General features: G+C 32.8%; 1 long non-coding RNA gene across 2 annotated transcripts; it reads right to left on the bottom strand.

Moving 5' to 3' along the window:
* Positions 1 to 7998: 7998 nt before the first annotated feature.
* On the bottom strand, positions 7999 to 19184 carry LOC149774285 (uncharacterized). Of its 2 annotated transcripts, XR_016416895.1 has the most exons (4): positions 19054 to 19148; positions 15341 to 15597; positions 9491 to 9626; positions 7999 to 8070 (listed from the first exon to the last, which is right to left on the bottom strand). It is a non-coding gene; the product is annotated as an uncharacterized LOC149774285 (long non-coding RNA). The 2 variants fall into 2 exon arrangements; XR_016416896.1 differs by lacking the exon at positions 15341 to 15597 and having other exon boundaries at positions 19054 to 19184.
* Positions 19185 to 20842: the final 1658 nt, after the last annotated feature.

The following is a 20842-nucleotide window of genomic DNA, read 5'->3' on the forward strand; positions in this document are numbered from 1 at the left end:
CCTTACGATCAGTACAAAGAAAACTGAAATAGTGTATCATCCAGCTCCAGGAAAACCGTACATTAAGCTAAACATCACAATCAACGGTCATACACTGAGAGTAATGAGTAGGTTCACCTATCTTGGCAACACTCTGTCCCAGAAGGTCGACATCAATGACGAAATGAATGCCAGACAGACTACACCACATTGTATGGAATATGAGGCATTTAGTCTTCAGACAAAGCTGAAGGTATACAGGCCGATAGTACTCCCTACATTACGCCTGCTAAAAGTCTCTAAGAAGCTAAACAAGTGACACTGTACCCTTTGCCATGAATGGTTCATGATTCTCCATATCAAAATCAGATTGGGGTATGCAAACCCTCACATAAGCATCTCTTTAAAGACATAACTGTGACCTTGACTTCTTAGAAACAAGGGTATTTGGGATTGCTCTGTTAGAATTATGTTGCTTATTTTTCATCCTAAAGCAATCTGAAATAAAGTGCCCATTCTTCTTATAGTAAGAGCCGGGGAGAGGGGCGAGACAAGGTTTTCTAATCCATCTTATCAGAAATTTGGTTCTTCACAATTATACCAGTTTGAGGTTTGTAAGTACTCAAACGACCCTGAAATGGTCTCTCAATTGAAACCATTTGAGAGGAAGATCATTTACAAATGGAACCTTGTGAATAAAGAAAAACATTAGTGAGATGTACTAGCTTCCTACTCTAAAGTTTCAATCACCGTCTTATCAAGGTGTATTCTAATATCAGTAGTGACACAATTCTTGGACCCTTCAGTCAGTACGTGTTGTTCAAGATTATCGGAATCTCTACCAACCTTCTTGGATATACACTTTCTATTAAACAAACGCCTTTTTCCCCATGCAAATTCAAGATTTCCTTTCTACAATTTCAAACATTTTGACAAAAGGTCCCAGGCACCATATCATAAGCCTTCAATACATTTTCTTTGACCACATCATTATCAGCTTTATGTTCAGATGCGATGGCAGTATAGACATCACTAATTTTACCAGTAAATACATTCTGCAATAATGAGGTCCAGTAATCCTTTTAAATTCTCAGCGATTTTCTCAAAACTGAGAAAATATTTGTCTACCTCATTTTCTCTGAAATGGGGGACATGTATGATGAGTTTGGATAGATCAAAATATAAACTTGTATTGTCATAAGAACGCCCTTTATTGGTCAGTTCCAATTTCCTTAATCTAAATTCTCTTTCTTTCTCCTTTTTCTCTTGCATTTGCCTAGCTTTATCTCTCTCTCTGTCTCTCTCTCTCTCTCTCTCTCTCTCTCTCTCTCTCTTGCATTTGTATTTGTAACTTCTACATTTCCCTATCTTCTTTCTCTCTTCCTTTATCTCATTCCCTTGTTTGTTCATCTCTTTTCTCTTTATTTCTTGCCTTTCGCTGTCTTTCTCCTTTTCCAAACTTTGTTGCGTCTCTTGCCAAAGCTGAAGTTGTATTTAGCCTATTTCTCTTGATTTCCTGTTCGAACCAAACGGATTCTTCTTTATCCAACCATAAACACTTTGATCAAAAACGTTCTGGTTCACCAAATAATCTGTCAAAAGATTCTTGATATCCTGTTTCATCCAGGAACGATTCGCCTCAGCACGATCATAATGTTTAGCAAGTTCAAGTAACCCGCCCTTCTTTAAGGACTCTAATTTGACCTGGGTAAGGTCAGCTATAAAATTCTCTACTTTAGAGGTAATGGTGAAAACATGTTGGTTTGACTACTAATTTCCCAGTTAAGAAATCAAAATAAGAGACACTAAAATTTAAGATATTGAAATTCAAACATAAAAAATGTATATGAAATATTAAAACTTCGAAAATTATTTAAATAAACTCAAATCCTGAAAATATTCAAATAAAGTTCGATTTTGGACAAGCTTCCAAGATTAACCCAACAAACATATCAGCTTCCATAATGTAAATTCATTTTAATAAAATATGAACTCAAACAAAGTGAAAGAATAAAAAATAACTCACAGTATATGAATTTCTTGAATGTAATCCTAATAATGTACTATCAATTTCTCAATCATCCCGAAACTGGTTTAAGGTAATCTGAACGAAGCTTGTATAGTTCTTACGTATTACCGTGATAACGCTGAATTTAACAAAACTATTAATCCAAATGTTATTACTTCAATATAATGTCGTGAACGAAGGATATCACTGAAGTTCTCGAAATTGAATGAATTAAATATACAAGTCTTTGAATATTGTCACATATTTTTCAAAGTACTGTTTAAATCCAAATCCAAAATTGTTCACTCTGCTGTATCAAACAACATGTAAATCACAAATTCCCCTCTGACTCTTACTAACGCTGTGTATGACTGAAAATATATAACTTGGTGCGTGTATCTTCATTATATTGTGTTCTTTTGCGTTTCAAATAAACAAATCTGATTCCCCATAATTTTTCGAACAACGAAATCGTATCGTTTCAACATAACTCAAAAAGTCGTAAACAAAATATCCCTGTTCTGACCTTCAAATCTCACAGACCAATCAAACGCTAGGACAAGCATGATAGCCTTCCACAATTATTTACGTAACCTACATTCAATTTCGCGTGCCATTCCTGACCTTCTTAGTAGTTGATTTCACCTTAGATCGATCTTGGCATGACTGGAACTCTTAAAACCAAGTATACATATACTTTTACATTAGTACAAACCACTGAATTAAATGATTTAGAATATAACTTCATAGTATCAAACGACTGTGTGTGTAATATCTAAATGTTTGCCTCGCCATTTTGTAGAAATGAGGTTAGAGTTGTGTATGTGAGGTCCCCGTTTGGTTTGATAATGTTCAAATTGTGTATGTAAGATCTCCCGTTGTATATGAATGATACTACATCATGTAAAAATAATACTAATTCTGCGTTGACGAAATTAAAATTGTGCATGTAAGATTCCATTTTGCATGAAATTGTGTAAAATGTGTCATTTACAATGTCCATCATTTTGTATGAATCAAGCCAAAAGTATGTGTATGTAATGTTCTTTTATAAATGTAGCAATGGTATAAAATATATGATATAAGATTAACATTCTGTATGAGGGATATAAAAATTACATAACGTGTTTTGCTGCTGTTGATGTTGCTGTGGGTTTAAAGCCATTTTTGAGCACACGACACGCTATACATGTCAGCCAGTCTAACCGTTGGAGGAAGAACCTGGGAAAACCCCTGTAAGAAAAACCCAACACACGGGAAGCTACTGGTAAGTTTTCTAATTTACGCAATATTGCCGAACCCGAGACTCGAACCTTGGCGGAGAGGCGGGATGGCAGTGATTGGTAAAAGCGAGCGCTTAACTACGCTTTGTATGAATGAAGTCAAAAGTTTGTATATAGAAGATACTACGTTTTTCTGTACCTATACGGAAATATTTCACAAGTGAAATGGAAGCATTGTATTGACAATACAAATTGTATCCACTTTATGAGTGAAACACTGTAATATATCTACTCCAAAAAGATAATTTTCTTCTTAGTATGTATCTTTCTGTAAGGTAAAACCCTTCCAATGACATGGATTTCCTCCATTATGTACCAATGCGAAGCGCAGCATTACAACATCGATAAAATAATTCCTAACTTTTCTAATTTCAGGACAGCGATCTCTAGCAAATTTAGTTTCTACATATCATGCTTCTAATTTTGTATTTTGTCAAATTAATGACCTGTATTAGTACGAAAATAAAGAGATTTTTATTTTTGTTAACGCATTTTATATGGGGACTGATATTACTGGGGTGGGATAATGTAGAAACATCACGGAACGATTATATCTGACAGACTACAGAGCGTAAGTGTGTGTGTATGCGTGCGTGTGATTTGGATTTTTAACGTAGCTTTAACAAGTTTTCATTCATATCTCTACGATGTCTGCAGTGTGGCAGTTTATAGTGATGTCTAGCACTGGGGTATCATGTCGCATGATGTCCCACCCAGTCACATTATCCTGACACCAGGCCGACCAGTCGTAACACTAACCTCTTAATGCTGAGCGCCAAGCGAGGTAGCTGTTAGTACAATTTTTGTAAGTCTTTGGTATGACTCGGCCGGGGAACGAACCGACGACTTCCCGCTTCAGAGGCGGACGCTCTAACCATTAGGCCACCGAAGCGGTGCTACTACAGAGCGTAAAATCTTAATACAACAGATTTTTAATGATGGCGCGTTTACTTGTAAGGATTTTGGTTCTATTTTTTTTTTTTTTTTTTTTTTTTTTTTGTATTGAAACGGAACTTTTTATCTGGCCTTTGTAAGCTTGCCGTCTAGTTCCGTTTCAGACGCTGCCTGAAATTTTAGGTTGTCCATTGGTAAGAAATTCCCGATTTTTCTCTCGTTTTCAAACACAATTGCGATGCGAGTTAAAATTGCTACTTAAAAATTATTTATTACCATATTTAATCTTGATTTTTTTTTGGGGGGGGGGGGTAAAATGTGTACTGCTTATCGTCGAGTATTACAGTTATACAATACCGTATTGTGACACGTCATCAGGTCATGTAAGGTCAGTCACTAATAGTTTCTATGAATCATGTAGAAAACTAGTTATAATGAAGTTAATAATTGAAGTCTACTTGGACACATTTGAAACTCTGCTTATCTTGATATGGACTGAGATAAGAAGGGAAGAAGAGACGGATAAAAGAATCAGAAGAAGACAAAAAATAAAATCGACGTAAATATGGAAATAACGGTTTTTGAGTAGCGTACGTAAGGGCATATATACTTCCTAGATGGGTTAAGAAAAGAAATTAGTTCCAAAAGTGATATCACCGCTGTGCCAATAAAAGTAGTATCATCACTGTTGTAGTACATTTTTTTTTCACGTACACATTTCAGTATCACACTACGAAATATACCATACTTGCAGGATTCCTGTTTTGGGTAAACGTGATCACTTGTAACTTGAAAATATAACGGAAACATTAACGCCATTCTTTGACAATTGTACTAAACAATATGTACCAGAAATCACCGTATTTTAATTTCATTATACATTTATAGAAATAACTAAATATTAGCTGTGCTGGATAAACTTGAAAAGCTGTCCATACACAAATAACGGGAATAAATGTAAAATATGGTATAATTGGCTGTCAGAGGCAGATTTCTCAACAAATACGAATTGCCCGCATTTTGTTCTGTTTTTCATACGTTTTCAGATAATATGGTTGCATTGTAAAAAGTATACGAGCAAAGAAAATTATAGCAGAAACAAAAATAAGTTTAATGTCCACAGATTCAACTAGGTCGAACCATTGAGCTGGACGAATAGCTCATGGTCTCGCAGAAAATGAGATATGATGATGTGCGTGCATGTAGCGTATCCATGTTATTTCCGTGCGGGGATTGAATATGACAGGGCCGGATGGGGGGTGCCAGGGGTTTCCGGACCCCTCTTAAAAGACACACACACACTCGTACAGTCACTTGTCACTTGAAATTTGTCCATCATTTAATTCTTGCGCACGTTTATTGGGAATTAAACAAACTTTGAGGAAATAGACGCATAGACTTTTGCTTTGGGGCCCTTTTGAAAATTTGGACCCCCCTCCAAACATTGACTTGATTCGGCCATGTACAATGTAACTATAGGAGACTTATTATTTGTACAATGTAACTATAGGAGACTTATTATTTGTACAATGTAACTATAGGAGACTTATTATTTGTACAATGTAACTATAGGAGACTTATTATTTGTACAATGTAACTATAGGAGACTTATTATTTGTACAATGTAACTATAGGAGACTTATTATTTGTACAATGTAACTATAGGAGACTTATTATTTGTACAATGTAACTATAGGAGACTTATTATTTGTACAATGTAACTATAGGAGACTTATTATTTGTACAATGTAACTACAGGAGACTTATTATTTGTACAATGTAACTATAGGAGACTTATTATTTGTACAATGTAACTATAGGAGACTTATTATTTGTACAATGTAACTATAGGAGACTTATTATTTGTACAATGTAACTATAGGAGACTTATTATTTGTACAATGTAACTATAGGAGACTTATTATTTGAACTAAGAGCTGCTAGTAGCAGTATGTCCCCAGCAAAGAAAGAACAACAAAAATGGCAGCTGTTCACCATAGCAAGGAATGGGAGGATGCATATCCAGGATTCACTGAACAAATCCAAGAAGGGCCCTGAATACATGCACTGTGTTCCATTCTGTAAAGGCACTCTGATAAGGCACTGTGTCACTAAATACATGTACTAGCCTGGTACCTCTGGAATAAATGTGATATATAAAAGGGGATGAGAGTTATGTAGAAGCGTTGCATGAGATAAAATTAATTTTATATTTCTCAGTAGAAGAAATACTTTTAAAGAATAAAATCGATAACTGATTCTTCGTTTGGTCCTCAATTGGTTCTTCGTTTATTTTGTTGCATAAGTACACTGTCTTTGAATCCAATTCAAGTTTTGTCGATACAATAGCATTGAAATTGAAACAGAAAATAATAAGCATTGATTATTAAAATCACTAAATGATCAAACATTTGGTTCAAAGAGTTGGTCACCATAGTTTTAATGTCCTGGGTCGTTTCCATCACATGCTAGAACCGCATCCCCACCCGAATGTAAACAGTGACCATTTTGAACTGCCCCGATAACCGTGGTTGGTTTCACATCAGAGTAGCTTTGAGATGTCGCTACGAATGTATACCATATAATCACCAACAGTAACGTAAGCAATAGCTTTAGGTTATTGATTTTCTGTAATTTCTTTTATTAACAAGTTGCAAGAATGACATTTTAAATTAAAAGTACATGTACTTAATTGATTTTTGATATGTCTGATATTATTTTCAACCCAAATGATAAACATCTGATCTCATATCTAACTGGATGTTCGTGTTCCCAAAACATTACCAATTTGGTAAGTATCACTACAATTACCCCCCCCCCCTCACGTTCAGAGAGTCAAATCATGTTATCTGCACTGGAAAGAGGGGAAAATTCTGAATGTTGGTCACCTGCCACCGAAGATATTTGTTTGTAGCAGCTCTTTTTAAGTCACCTCAGTACAATAGTGGCTATATAGTGTCAACCTGATGTAGATGTCCAAAGAGATACGCATGAATGACACAACATACTCCAGCAAGATACGACCTTACTAAAAAAATCAACAAACTCTAGGAAGATACAACCTTTCTGACAGATGTAAACAAGTCGTTACTTAATACATTCTCCCAGTCCTGATTTCCAATACTTAGTACAGAATATGTGAACTTGCTCGTTTCCTAGGGCGACGAAAAGTAACATTTTGATCCTTTATAGGCCCTGAAATCTTCTTTTCATACAGAATTTGCATATATAAGAAAACCTTTTCAACTTGTTATAATGCAATAGGATGAACATATGTTTTTTTTCTGTTGAATCTGATTGTAGAACATCCAACAATGAAAGTTGGAAGTCTCAACATTTTTCTTTTTATAAGGCCTCAAGGTAGATTAGTTCTGTAACTAATTGAGTTACCTTCTCTAAATAAGTCTTTATTATTATTATTATTATTATTATTATTATTATTTAATTCTTCAGTGTTTATTCATATAACTAATTTTGTCAGAACGGCATTTGGCATTATTTTAAATTTCTAACATAATCATGCTCCATAAACACTGTTCCAATTTAGGTATAGTAAAACGACTTGTTGATACATTCCAGACTGAATGACCATTTAGTGGAATCGGTAATAGTTTGTTGATATCTTTCAGACTGTGTGACAATTTAGAAGGGTCGGTAAATATTTTTTGATATATTCAAAACTGTAGGACCATTTAGAGGGTCGGTAAATATTTTTTCATACATTACAGACTGTATGACCATTTAAGAGTGCCGGTAAATATATACCAGACTGTACAATAACTGGGGAGAGTCAGTAAATCCTATTTCGCTTCGTTACATGTCATGACAAAACTATCATGTTTAATTTTGTTTAATTTTCACAGTGGTCTTATCCCAATTTCTGCTTCAGCATCACTGATGGATAGTCTGAAATAATTAAAAAGAATTGGCTGACTTACTCTAGAGTTTTACATGATGCATACAATTCACGTGATCTGCATACATATGGATATACATTTAAATTCATGGTTTTGTTTGTACACATGTGTTGATAATATGTTTATATCTGTGTCTGTTTGCCTGCTTATCTATCTGTTTACACCTTCTCTTGTACATTTGTCGACAAAGACTTAAAAACTATATTAACATATGATATACATGTTCACAAAAAATATATTTTTAAAGGAGGCATTAGTTTTACCTGAAACACTTAGGGCTATAAAGAGATCAGAAAGGTCAAACAGAGAAACATTTGAGCTACAGGACAAACTTGACAAATCTTCCATGAGAAAATTGTAGTAAGGCATAAGAAAGGCCACATATGATATGTACTACGTTATAAGAGATCACACTTGAATGATGGCCACTGGGTAGGTCTAATAGGTTAGAGTCTCAAAGTGTTTTTGATGAAAACAATCAAATTAATTTGTATTTATGTAGAGCATACCTAATTCAATTAACCAATGCTTGATTTTCATGACACACAAATGCTGAGGTTTGCTTGATGTATACGTTTTTTATATACAGGATTACTGTCATGTATTTAGCTTCACAGCATAGAGCTGTTCCAGTCAAACATGTTCGGAACACAGGGACTGCATTTTCAATACAACGTAGTTACTCACAGATGCAATATATAAGATTTTATCATTCCACATGCAATCGTAAAGTAATTAGAATACCATGGCATACATTAAACAATGCCTTTCCCTGGTACTATATATTTTTATATTGAACAGCCCTAATGTATTTATGTACGAAAAACCTGAGCCAAAACAAGCGGAATCTTTTTTCTTACTTATAATTAAAACAAGAATCATACAGGTTTATAGCTCATATCTCCTTAATTAAAAATTAGCCTAATTTACAAATATAATAAAGGACTGACAATTGAATCTGAGCACGTGTAATTAATATAGTATTTGTTTTCCTTTTTGAAAAAAAAAATCAGTATTCTTTTAAAGCTATACGGGGGATAGGAATAGTTTTTAAAAAATCGAGGACACTCCACCCAGCAAAAAAATTAAACGGTCGGTCCCGAATCAAATACCAAATACCAGTGTTTTCTACTTTTCTTCTGCTAAGAAGAGATATAAGAAACAAACATGTTTTCACTTGTGCTGTGTATCATTGTAATGTTACAATATTTAAATGTACTATGTATTATTGTAATTTTACAATATTAAAATGGCATCATCAAAATAACATGTAACATGCGTGGGAGATCGATAGGTATTTGCATATAAATGAACAAATAATAGCTCATTTAAATTATTTGACGATAAATTGAAAAATATCTCAGTATATTATTCTCAAGATGTAGATAAATATCTGCAAAAGGACTAACCTTTCAATACAGTGTACTGGCGTTAATTAACCAGTCTGGTCCCACTGTGTAGCTCGCAATCCAGGTCTCATCTCACCAGTAGTTGGCAATTCATTACTTGAGGATAATTTTGTATGAAAGCGTCTGCATGATAGAGCTGAAACATTTCAATGGTATTAGCAAGAAATATGTTTTCCAAACCAATGCATCTCATCACTTATTAAAAAATTAAAATATTTTCCTTTTTCCTTCTTTCTGCAATCAGTTATAAAGTTAATCGACACTACCATGTACACACAAGTTCTAAAATATAATGATATTATACATGGAGAAAAAGATGAAATTTGACAGGCTACATTTAGCGGCATTTGTTTATATATCTTAGAGATTCTTTGTAAAAGAAGAAAAAGTGAAATTCATGCTCTTTCAATTTATTAACATTGTCCCTCTTTATGCCACACCCAAATTTTGTATCCTAGCAGTTGACATTTTTGTTTTGGTCCCATTTAAAACAGTATTGTGCCCCATTACATAGAATGCAATATTAGTTTTGCAAATACAACTAATGCTTTGTTTTGATTGTATGCAGTGCCGGTTTTAGACACGGTGAGGCCCTAAGCGGTGGGAAGCTGTAGGGGTCCTATTTGGTAAGTGTTAAGAGAGAATAAGGCTGTGAAAGAACCGGATTTGGTATTTTTGTATAATTATACACTGGTCTACATGTAAAATGCTTCCCAAATAAATGTAGTCAAACTTTATTTATTTTGGGTCATTGAGAATGAAAATGATGCTTAAAATTGTTGATTGGATAAAGTTTTAAAGATATGATACTGGTCAGTAAATACGACCATTGATTTGAGAATGGCACAGGATAAGTGAGTTACAAAGAGAAAGGGTCTCAATTTAAACGAGAAATGACTAATATAATCTTTTACTGGATATATGACTAGGTTTAGACAGTACTTTCTTTTTAGGCAAAACAACGAATGATGCAATCTGAAGGTGGCATTGTGTCATACATGATATGAATTGCATCATATTATTCCTAGAAGTCATGAATAAAACAATCTTAACTATACCTACATCACTCAGCTGATTGCCTTATATCAGCTCTAGAAATCATAGTGTTGTGCTCTCTTATTTTTCAGTCTTTGAGTTTTTAAATGAAGACATTTCTTTTTAGCTAAAGTGAGTAGAGATGCCTCGTACTTGTGTGAACAATGCAGATAACTTTCCTTATGTTTCTGGTGAAGTGACTTTTGCATCACAAAAGCGCAATATAACCACTATGGTTAAGAAAGTCTATCACCTTTATTTTTGCTACAAACTTGGAGATCAGGACAAGAGGTGGGCCTCACGCATATGCTGAATCACTTGTATAACAAATCTTCGTCATTGGTTGAAGAGGAAAAGGAAATATATCCCTTTTGCAGTGCCAATGATATGGAGTGAGCCAAAAGATCATATCAGCAATCGTTACTTCTGCATCGTGCCTCCAGGTGGAAAAGGCGTGTCAAAGAAGAAAAAGTGGACTGTGCATTATCCAAACATTCCATCAGCTATACGTCTAGTATCCCACGGAAAAGGACAGCCGGTTCCTGAGGCACCAGAATTATTCTCAGTTGATTCAGAAGAGGAAGAGGAAGAGGATGAAACTTCTATTCCTGAACCACCAATGTCACATGACCCATATTTTCTCCCATCCTCCTCCTCTGAACTACACCTCATAACACAAAGTGAACTGAATGACCTTGTCAGGGATTTAGAACTATCCAAGAGTAAGGCAGCAGATCTGTTAGATGCCAGACTACAGCAGTGGAATCTCCTGGCAGGTGACGTCAGGGTCTCCATCATCCATGGCCGCCAAAAGGACATTCTTCTTCATGGAAGATGATCTTGTAGCCTGCAACACCATCGATGGTGGGATGGCAGCCCTAGCCATCGTTCATGATCCAGATGAGTGGAGACTGTTCATTGATTCATCGAAGACGAGCCTTAAATCTGATTTGCTGCAAAATGGCAATGTTTTGCTATCAATTCCAGTTGGTCATGCAGTCCATATGAAGGAAACCTATGAAAATATGAAACAGCTTTTGATGTGCATTAACTATGACCAACATCAGTGGCAGCTTTGTTGCTGTTTGGAGGTTTTTGCAGACTGGATACACAAAGTGCTGCTGTTTTCTATGCGAATAAGATAGTCGTGCCAGACATTTTCACTACATCAAGGGAGTATGGCCACTCCGGCAGTCATTGTAGCCTGGGAGGAAATGTTTTCATCATCCACACCTTGTTGAATCAAAGCAGATTTTGTTGCCATCCTTGCACATCACGCCGGGTCTGATGAAGAACTGTGTCAAGGCAATGGACAAAACACAATCAGCAATCAGGTACCTCCGCGAAATATGTCCAAGGGTAAGCGAAGCTAAGATAAATTAAGGTGTCTTTGTTGGTCGTCGTATTCGTGAACTTCTTCAAGATGATTCATTTGACCGAACACAATGAGTAGCACAGAAAAGACGGAATGGAAAGCCTACCAGGTCAAACATTTTCTCAGAAACAATAAGGCAGTCAACTAAAGGGAGGTGGTGAAAACCTCCTCAAGGCATACAAAAGTCTTGGTTGCAACATGTCACTAAAGATAATTTTTTTTGCACTCTCATCTAGATTTTTTTCACACCGAACTGCAAAGCAATAAGGAACGAGCACAGCGAGCGATTTCACCAGGACATTGCAACATTGGAGAAACGCTATTAGGGCAGATGGAACCCATTAATGCTTACAGATTATTGGATGGATAGTGACAAAAGATGCTCCATTTAATGAACACGTGAGACAAGCCAAGAAGCACCGAGTAGACACTGAATAAAAAAGACTAAACTATGAGCTTATATACACATAACAGATTTTGCCTTTTGTTTTATCATACAATTTTTTTATATAACCCTTTTGCTGATTTTTTTTTTAAGTGTTGCATAAACAGGACAGGTGAAATATTATCACGTAAAGCAACCATAAACACTTAAAAGACAATTTATGTTAAATCTCTACTGTCTACACAATATACATAGATGTAAGATGTAAAAACTTAAATATCTTGGACACAGTAGCCAATCAGTTGTTTTAATTGTCGTATTTGAATTCAGCACATCAAAATCTATAATAAATATAACATTTAATCTCTGCAGTAGACGTCTTTAACATTTTTTTGACCAGTGTAATTACAATATAAATTATATAATTTATATAAAATATCTTGCATAGATAATAATAGTGAAAATATTATGGAAACTTATTACTTAAATATAAATTATAATAAAACTGAAACATTTTTTTTATAATCTGAAATTTTGAGAGGTCCTTTCAGACTGTTATTTTTCAGCGATCTGGAAAATTCATGTCATCAATCCTTATGAATTTTCCATTCCTATTGCTTATCCCAAAAAAAAACTGTTTCATACACAGACACAACTTGTTATTTTAAGTCACACGCTGTTTTTCATAAGCTATATCTCTGTATTTGTCTAATTGCTATAGATTGACATTGTAAAGTTTACAAGATCTTCATCATGTCCTGCAAATCTAGACGAATGCGAATTTGTTCAATTATTAAATACATACATTTATTCCTTCTCATACTGTGCTGAGTTTACAATCTTGCTATATAGACTAATGGCACCTATCTCGGTGTTGTTATCAATGAATATAATCTGTAATAATTTACAATGTCTAAAACATTCCATTATACATTTTTATGTTTGAAAGCGGTCAATCAAAAAGTTTGATTTTTTTAAATATTATTTTTAACCATAATTAGCTTATACCACATTTCTATCCCATGTAAATTTGTAAATAAATATACAATACATATTTATATCACCTCTCTGAAACCTGGTCAGTGCGATTATGTGTGGAGAAAGCAATAATTGTTTTCCGTTCTACTTAAATAATGAAGAAAATATAATGTGGTCTATAAAATAGATTGTATCAAGAAGTTATGAAAATATGAATTTGTTAGAAAGCCTAGGGTGTTTTGAGTGGCCAATACATTTATAGTGCTAGTAATATCTGGGAATTATTTTATAAATGGTTCAGCAAAAAATATTGCTATGATCCAACATTAAAACTTCGTCAATATGATCAATGAGTTTGTGGTATTTTTGTTTTTCATTTTGCAAACATTGAGTGTTCCACAAATTTTCTTGTGCAGAGATACATGATGTTTCATTTGATTTATTTTTCTAAAAATAATTTGGACAAGGCCTCCCCATTCCATCAGTCTCCATAAATGTTTTAATTTACAATTATAGTTTAATTTATATAACTTTACCAAATATAAATCCAGTGAGTGTGTGCATATAGCTGAGTGTTAAATTGCTAATGCATAAAGAGTGAGGCTTTGTCCTTTACTTCAACTCTCATCGATGATTTTTGGGGGACTAGTGGGTAAAGAGCGATAGTCACAGATAGCTGGGTTGATAGATGCCGTAATTGCGGCAGGGTTCTACTACTGATTGGAACTAATGATAACTATCTAATCTGTTTCATTATACTGGTGTTATTACACATTTTAGAAATTAATCAAATTAAACATATATTTCGGTTGCTGTTATTATTATTACTATTATTGGTTGTAGTAGTAGTAATAGCAGTAGTAGAAGTAGAAAATTAGTAGCGATAGAAATAACAGTAGTAAAATCAGTAATAGCCAAGTTTATTTATTTATATTTTTTTCGATCTTGAAGGTGACGACAGGTTCTTCAGTTTTTCACTGTACCATCTTTAACTGGAACATAATACAGAGTATAGCAATAATACGTTTTGCTGCTATAATGTTTACTGCACAGAATGCGGAGGAATACACTGAGTGAAATTTTAACGAATCGTATATCGTATTTTGATATCTGATGATTTTCTTTTCAAACATTATCATACAGTTAATTAGTTGATTACATTTTATTATGATGAAACAATATTTCATGGATTTTGAGGAGCTTGAAAGCGTTACGGTTTTGGAACTATTTTAGAATAAAACCGAAAGCCACACCAGGTTGGCCATCTTTATTACTAAACCTTTAATGCTATGGACGAACATATGCCATTGGCAACTAGAGAATAGAGAATTTCATAAACCGATATTTAACAAGGGTAAAGCGTCATGCAGAATCTCATAATTATTTAGATTTTCAAAATATTTGTCGTTTGATAACTGACATACATAGTTAATATTTTGACAATGTCATGCGCATTCATGAGTAAAGATAAAAATGAGGATGCAGGGTCGTATTCTAGAGTTGTACTCAATAACGTTTTGTATTCATTTATGAAGTCTTGAAGTTTTCAATCAAACTGACATTTTATCGGTTAAATATAAGAGGAAACAATACGAGCTATGTTATCGTTCCCTTTCAAAATGGAAGGTCCTCGTGATTCTTTGTAGTTTCGGTTTGTGTTGTGACGAGTTTCAATAATACAAGCTGTCTTTATAATACTTAATTATCTTGGGTATAAAGGTTAAACTGTTTTTGAAGAAACAGGGACATCACTTGCCTGTACGTAAATTCTATGTAAATATTAATTCAAATAAAGGCCTTTGATTGTAACTCGAGTGCGGGACTTTTCCATTAGACAAAGGGAGATTACTGATTATTTTTTCTGATAAATGATTGCTTATTATTTTGTTTTCATCTTTCTTTTTTCTGTTATTACTATTATTTCTATGTTTCCATGTCTTAATCTAAATTATGTATAAAAAAACAACATAAGATGGAATAATTTTTGCAAAATTTACCTCGAAAAGAAAATTTTTAGTAAAATCAACAATCAATTTGTTTTTCTACAATTAAAAGTGAAAATTAAAGAGATACTTACAGTATTGTGAATTAAATCCCAAATAATACTGAATGTCGTATCACAAGTCCTAAAATTATGGAATGTTCCTAATGAATTTCAATAGTCTTGAATGTTCCGATATAACACAATAGTCTTGAATGTTCCTATATAACACAATGATGCAGTCCAGAATGTCGTTGAATGAGTTGGCAATCATTCCAAGCAATGTATTAGTCCTCTCGAATTATAACTGATGTGTACAACACATATTGAAACTGATGATGGATTCTCATAAACTGATATAGAACAGAAATTAATTATTTGTTTATTAAATCCATCTTTATAAACATTTTAACTTGACCCAGATTTTAATTAAATTGAAAACAATATATATATATATATATATATATATATATATATATATATATATATATATATATATATATATATATATATATATATAACGTATTATAAAAGATGAATATGGACATTAATGATAAATGTTTCTTCACAGGTTTGCTCTAACCTCTAAACTGAAGTTACAACGAGATATTCCACACAAATCACTTTAAAGAACCCAGGAACCCAAGTACATTCTGCCTCTTACAGTTTTTAATAGTAAGTCTTCTATGTTTGGGTATATATTGCATGAATTACATTATTTTGTTTATAATCTGAAAGTGTTACTAACTACTTCATAAAGCTAAACAAATATAATATAAATAACGAAATAAACTTAAAAAAATAATCATAATATAAACATAAAGTTTTGCTTTCTACAATGATCATAAAAACGCATAAGAGGTTAATTTGCATCACCAAAGCTCGTACTCTTTCAGTGTTTATTAAACCTAATGCTTTTAAATTCGCTGATGTCTGTGTATGAATCAAATTACTCACTTAAATCGCTCTTTAGATGACGCTAGTAAACAATGTAACGGCCGCACAGACCATTATGACCTGAAGGTCAGCGTTGATTTTAGTAGACATTGAAGACATTCGTACATTGATATGCAAATTAGAACTGCTGTATAAAGGTTAAAGTTTCTGTAATCTAATGTTACATTTTGCTAACTATGCGTAAAATGAAACAAAACAAAAGGCGGTTCTGCTAAAATTTGTAGAAATCAACTTGTGGTTACACTGTTGTTTCGAGCGACTCGTGCTTGTCACTTGTTGAGCAGCACGTTTTGGAACTTGTAATAATATTAAACATTGAGTGATTAATATGGGTTTCTTTTCACTCTTTCCTTCTTCATGCGATCTAAAATTACAACTCTGGTAGTTTTCAAATTCAGATAGAATTTAATTATTAAAGAAAACAAACCAAACCAAACCAAGTTAAAACGACAAAACAGATTCTATTTCACAGAAACCCAATGAGCAAAGTAAAATCTGTATCTATTTTTAATAATAATAATAGACAAATAAATAATAAAAAATCATTTAGTATTCTATTACAGGCAATGAGAATTTGAACAAGATAATATAAATATGTGCTGACAAGATATTATAATCATTTTTTGACAAGATATTATAATTATGTTTTGACAAGATATTATAATTATGTTTTGACAAGATATTATAATTATGTTTTGACAAGATATTATAATCATTTTTGACAAGATATTATAATTATGTTTTGACAAGATATTATAATTATGTTTTGACAAGATATTATAATTATGTTTTGACAAGATATTATAATCATTTTTTGACAAGATATTATAATTATGTTTTGCCAAGATATTATATTCATGTTTTAACAAGAAATTATAATTATGTTTTGACAAGATATTATATTCATGTTTTAACAAGATATTATAATTATGTTTTGACAAGATATTATATTCATGTTTTAACAAGATATTATAATCATGTTTTAGCAAGATATCATAATTATGTTTGCACTTAATTTCATTCAATGGATTTTTATGTGCATTGTATAACAAGGTCTGATTAGTGTATTTGCACGTGATGTCATACACGTTGATATATGCGTATTGAGTAATAAGGAATGATTATTGTTTTTGCACTTGATTTCGTATATTGTGTCTTTATGCGTATTGTACAATAAGGTATGATTATTGTTTACATGAAATTCTGGACCTGAATATAATGATTTTATATAACAACGATTTGGCTATAATAATCCCCAAGAAAAATGACATAAAGCACTACGAGGAAAAATCGATGTATGTCTCTTCATGGTTATTTTACTCTATCAAAGCATTGAACAGGTAATGATCACAACTAAATATAGATAAAGGTAAGGCATGTTGTTACCCCCGCCCACACCCAGGTATTCAATCGCGACTCGATTAGACTATTTTCCCTTGGGCAAAGGGAGATTACTACCTAAAATTAGTTTAAACACTTAGAAAATTTCGATTAGATGCGAACTATTGTTTATTTGTAAAAAAGAGCGAACTACTGCTTATTACTAAATAAAGAGAGGTTAAAATAGCTTCAATCGGTAAAATGAACATCACTTTTCGACCATTTGAACTTCATGGGGTAGTTTTGAGCTAAAATAAAAAGAATACCGTGTCTTTGAGAATTAAGTATAACTATTAAGAACACGTGTACATTTCTGTTTCATGATCGGCTGCGTGAACTATATAGCTGAAGATACGGTATCACAACAGATTTTAAATCTATTTAAATGAAAATATTCACTTTTATCATGTTCACGTAGTAAAGTTTGGTTTCAAGCTTCTCAAATGTTGCAAAGCTTAAAAAAAAATTTTTGTCGCGCACCTTATTCAGGAAATATCGAATACATCCGGGTAAGTCACAAGACAAGAAAGGCAACTTGCCATGAAGGCCTACATACTTTCTATATTTACACAGATATAACTAACCTTATTTAACCCTATCTGCGCATGTGTATACATTATGATACATATAAATAAATCATGCTCATCTTTTTAAGGGTACAATAATTAAAATAAAATCAATGCAAATAGAAAAGTATTAAAAGCATTTATGGTGTGATTATTGTCATTAAACGATTAATTCGTGATTTATCATAATAGCCTTCTTTTGTTAATGTCTAAAAAAGAAATGACATTAATGCATGCAATTACAATGCCTGCTACGAATGATGGCGAAAAATGCCATTTTTCTTGCTGCTGACTGACTTTTTGTAGTTGGATTAAATTAAATTATGAAGATGTCCGTATATAGTGAATTCTGTAGCCTGCTTAAACCCAATATTATGAAAAGTACTGCTCATTAGATTAAAAGAAGATGTCGAAACGCTTATGCAGTAAATTCGTCTATATATTTAGATCAAGTATCTACATCTTTAGTTAGTTTTGATTTGGACTTTGTGCGCACTTGAGCTAAAAGCAAAATGGAAACAAAGATATTTTTTGAAAACAAAACTTCCATTTTCTAGTTGGAACTATGAACTATTAAGCTGGAAATATTGTATCAAGCAGTGTCATTTAAAACTTTGAATTCAATGAAAATGGGGATATCTCGATTGCATTTATCTTATTCACGTAGTATACTGACTTAATGTACAGGGTTGATAGTTTGGTGTCCACAATCTAAAATTGGCATGATATGTGTATTAAGATCAGTAGTATCTGTTTACTTTCAAAGCTTGTCTCTTGTTTTGCTAGTCTGAAAAATCATTTAACGTGTTTTCTTTATATCTTTATAAAATAGTCACACCTTCATGCGTACAAATCGAAAAATGGTATTATAAGAAAGTTTTATAAATAACATTGCTTGAAACTCACCTTATTTTGTTCTCTCTGTATCTATATACCTATATATCCACGTAAAATGTCGATTACCAACTACACTCAAACGATGAGTGTGTCAGTGAATTTACACTTTGAAAGCTCATTTTATTGGCACAGTTCCAAATAATTTACTTTATAGGTAAATATATTTACGTAAAAACCAATGAGGTATATTCAGAAGGTGTCAAAAGAAGAGTGTGTCAGTGAGTTTACACTTTCAAAGCTCGTTTTATTGGCATAGTTCCAAATAATTTACTTTATAGGTAAATATATTTACGAGAAAACCAATGAGGTATATTCAGAAGGTGTCTATACATAAATATATACATATTCCAACGATCACTTATTTTCATCAATAAAAACTGTGGCGTGTCTTCCAGACAGTAGCCTATTTGTACCTTTGTTATTGTCAAAATACTTCCAATATTACTCTTCGTTTTCTTAATGGTCAGATAAATACTTAGGTTCAGTTTAAAAAACGACAGAACAAAGAAAAGATATATATATATATATATATATATATATATATATATATATATATATATATATATATATATATATATATATGTGTGTGTGTGTGTGTGTGTGTGTGTGTGTGTGTGATTTGGATTTTAATGTAGCATCGTATTTTAGTTATTTAATGTATTAGTTAGAACAATCGATGATAAAATAAGTGTTAATCTTGCTAGCGCAAATTGATTAAGTTACAAAATGACTACTAAGAGGAGAAGAAGCAGTTTTAAAATGTATAAAGTTTTGTTGTATCATCAGCGATCTCCATTATAAAAATGCACCAAAGACCTGTAAGCACTATTTCTACTAAGTCAAAATCGATACTTCATATAATGGCAGTGACGAGAGAGTTTTAAAGTGTTCTTTTCGTAAACGATGAATTATGACGCAGAAAGAAAGGTCAAGATCACCTGTCAAGAATAATGTAGTCCTATTCTTAAAGGAATACATTTGTCTTGGCAGACCTATCCTTTTGACGCATACTTTTGTCTGGACCTGTATAAGGCTGACAAGGTATATTTACAGGTGTATAGAAATAATGAATGGAAAAAATTTCACGACGAAATGAAATTTGCTTAAGTAGTTATATATCATTATCGTCTACCTACTTCAAGAAAAGAAAGACAATTTGCCGAGTACTTTTGGTAGATAAGAGGAATAGGTCGCATTCATATATATACATGTAGAAGAATAAACTCACCAAAAGTTAGAAGGAAAAATGCATATTCATAAGAAACGTAAACAAGATATTTGAATAGAGTTAGAACTATGCAGATGACTCTAGCAGTGTGTTACCTAAACATAGATATTTTAATCTCATGGATCTTATTTTACATAATACATTTGGAATATAACACAATAAACTTAGCCACCCCACCCTCAAAACAACAACAACAACAACAAAACAAACTAAATCAATTTATCAGGGACTAAGGTCAGGATGTAAATGTTCAAATAACTATTATTCAGTGAATGGATGAATGGACTAATTTGTTTATTCAGCCAAAGCAAGGGGTCAAAGAGGGCAGAAATATGGCACATGTGCCAAAACTAGGGTACTAAGCCTCAGATATTAAGTATCTTCAAAACGACCATCTCGAATATAACAATGTATATTTTCTACCCAGTCAATGAAAGACTACTCGATAGATTCGATTACCCAGATAAGTCGATGTAAGATCACATGCTAGATTTGATAAGATATAACAATCTCTCCATTCTACCCAGTCAATTAAAAATCACATGATAGATTCGATACAACGTAATTTTT

Source organism: Sinohyriopsis cumingii, unplaced genomic scaffold (genome assembly GCF_028554795.1).
Source record: "Sinohyriopsis cumingii isolate HCF-2022 unplaced genomic scaffold, ASM2855479v2 utg000356l, whole genome shotgun sequence".
In the NCBI taxonomy this organism is placed as follows: Eukaryota; Metazoa; Mollusca; class Bivalvia; order Unionida; family Unionidae; genus Sinohyriopsis; species Sinohyriopsis cumingii.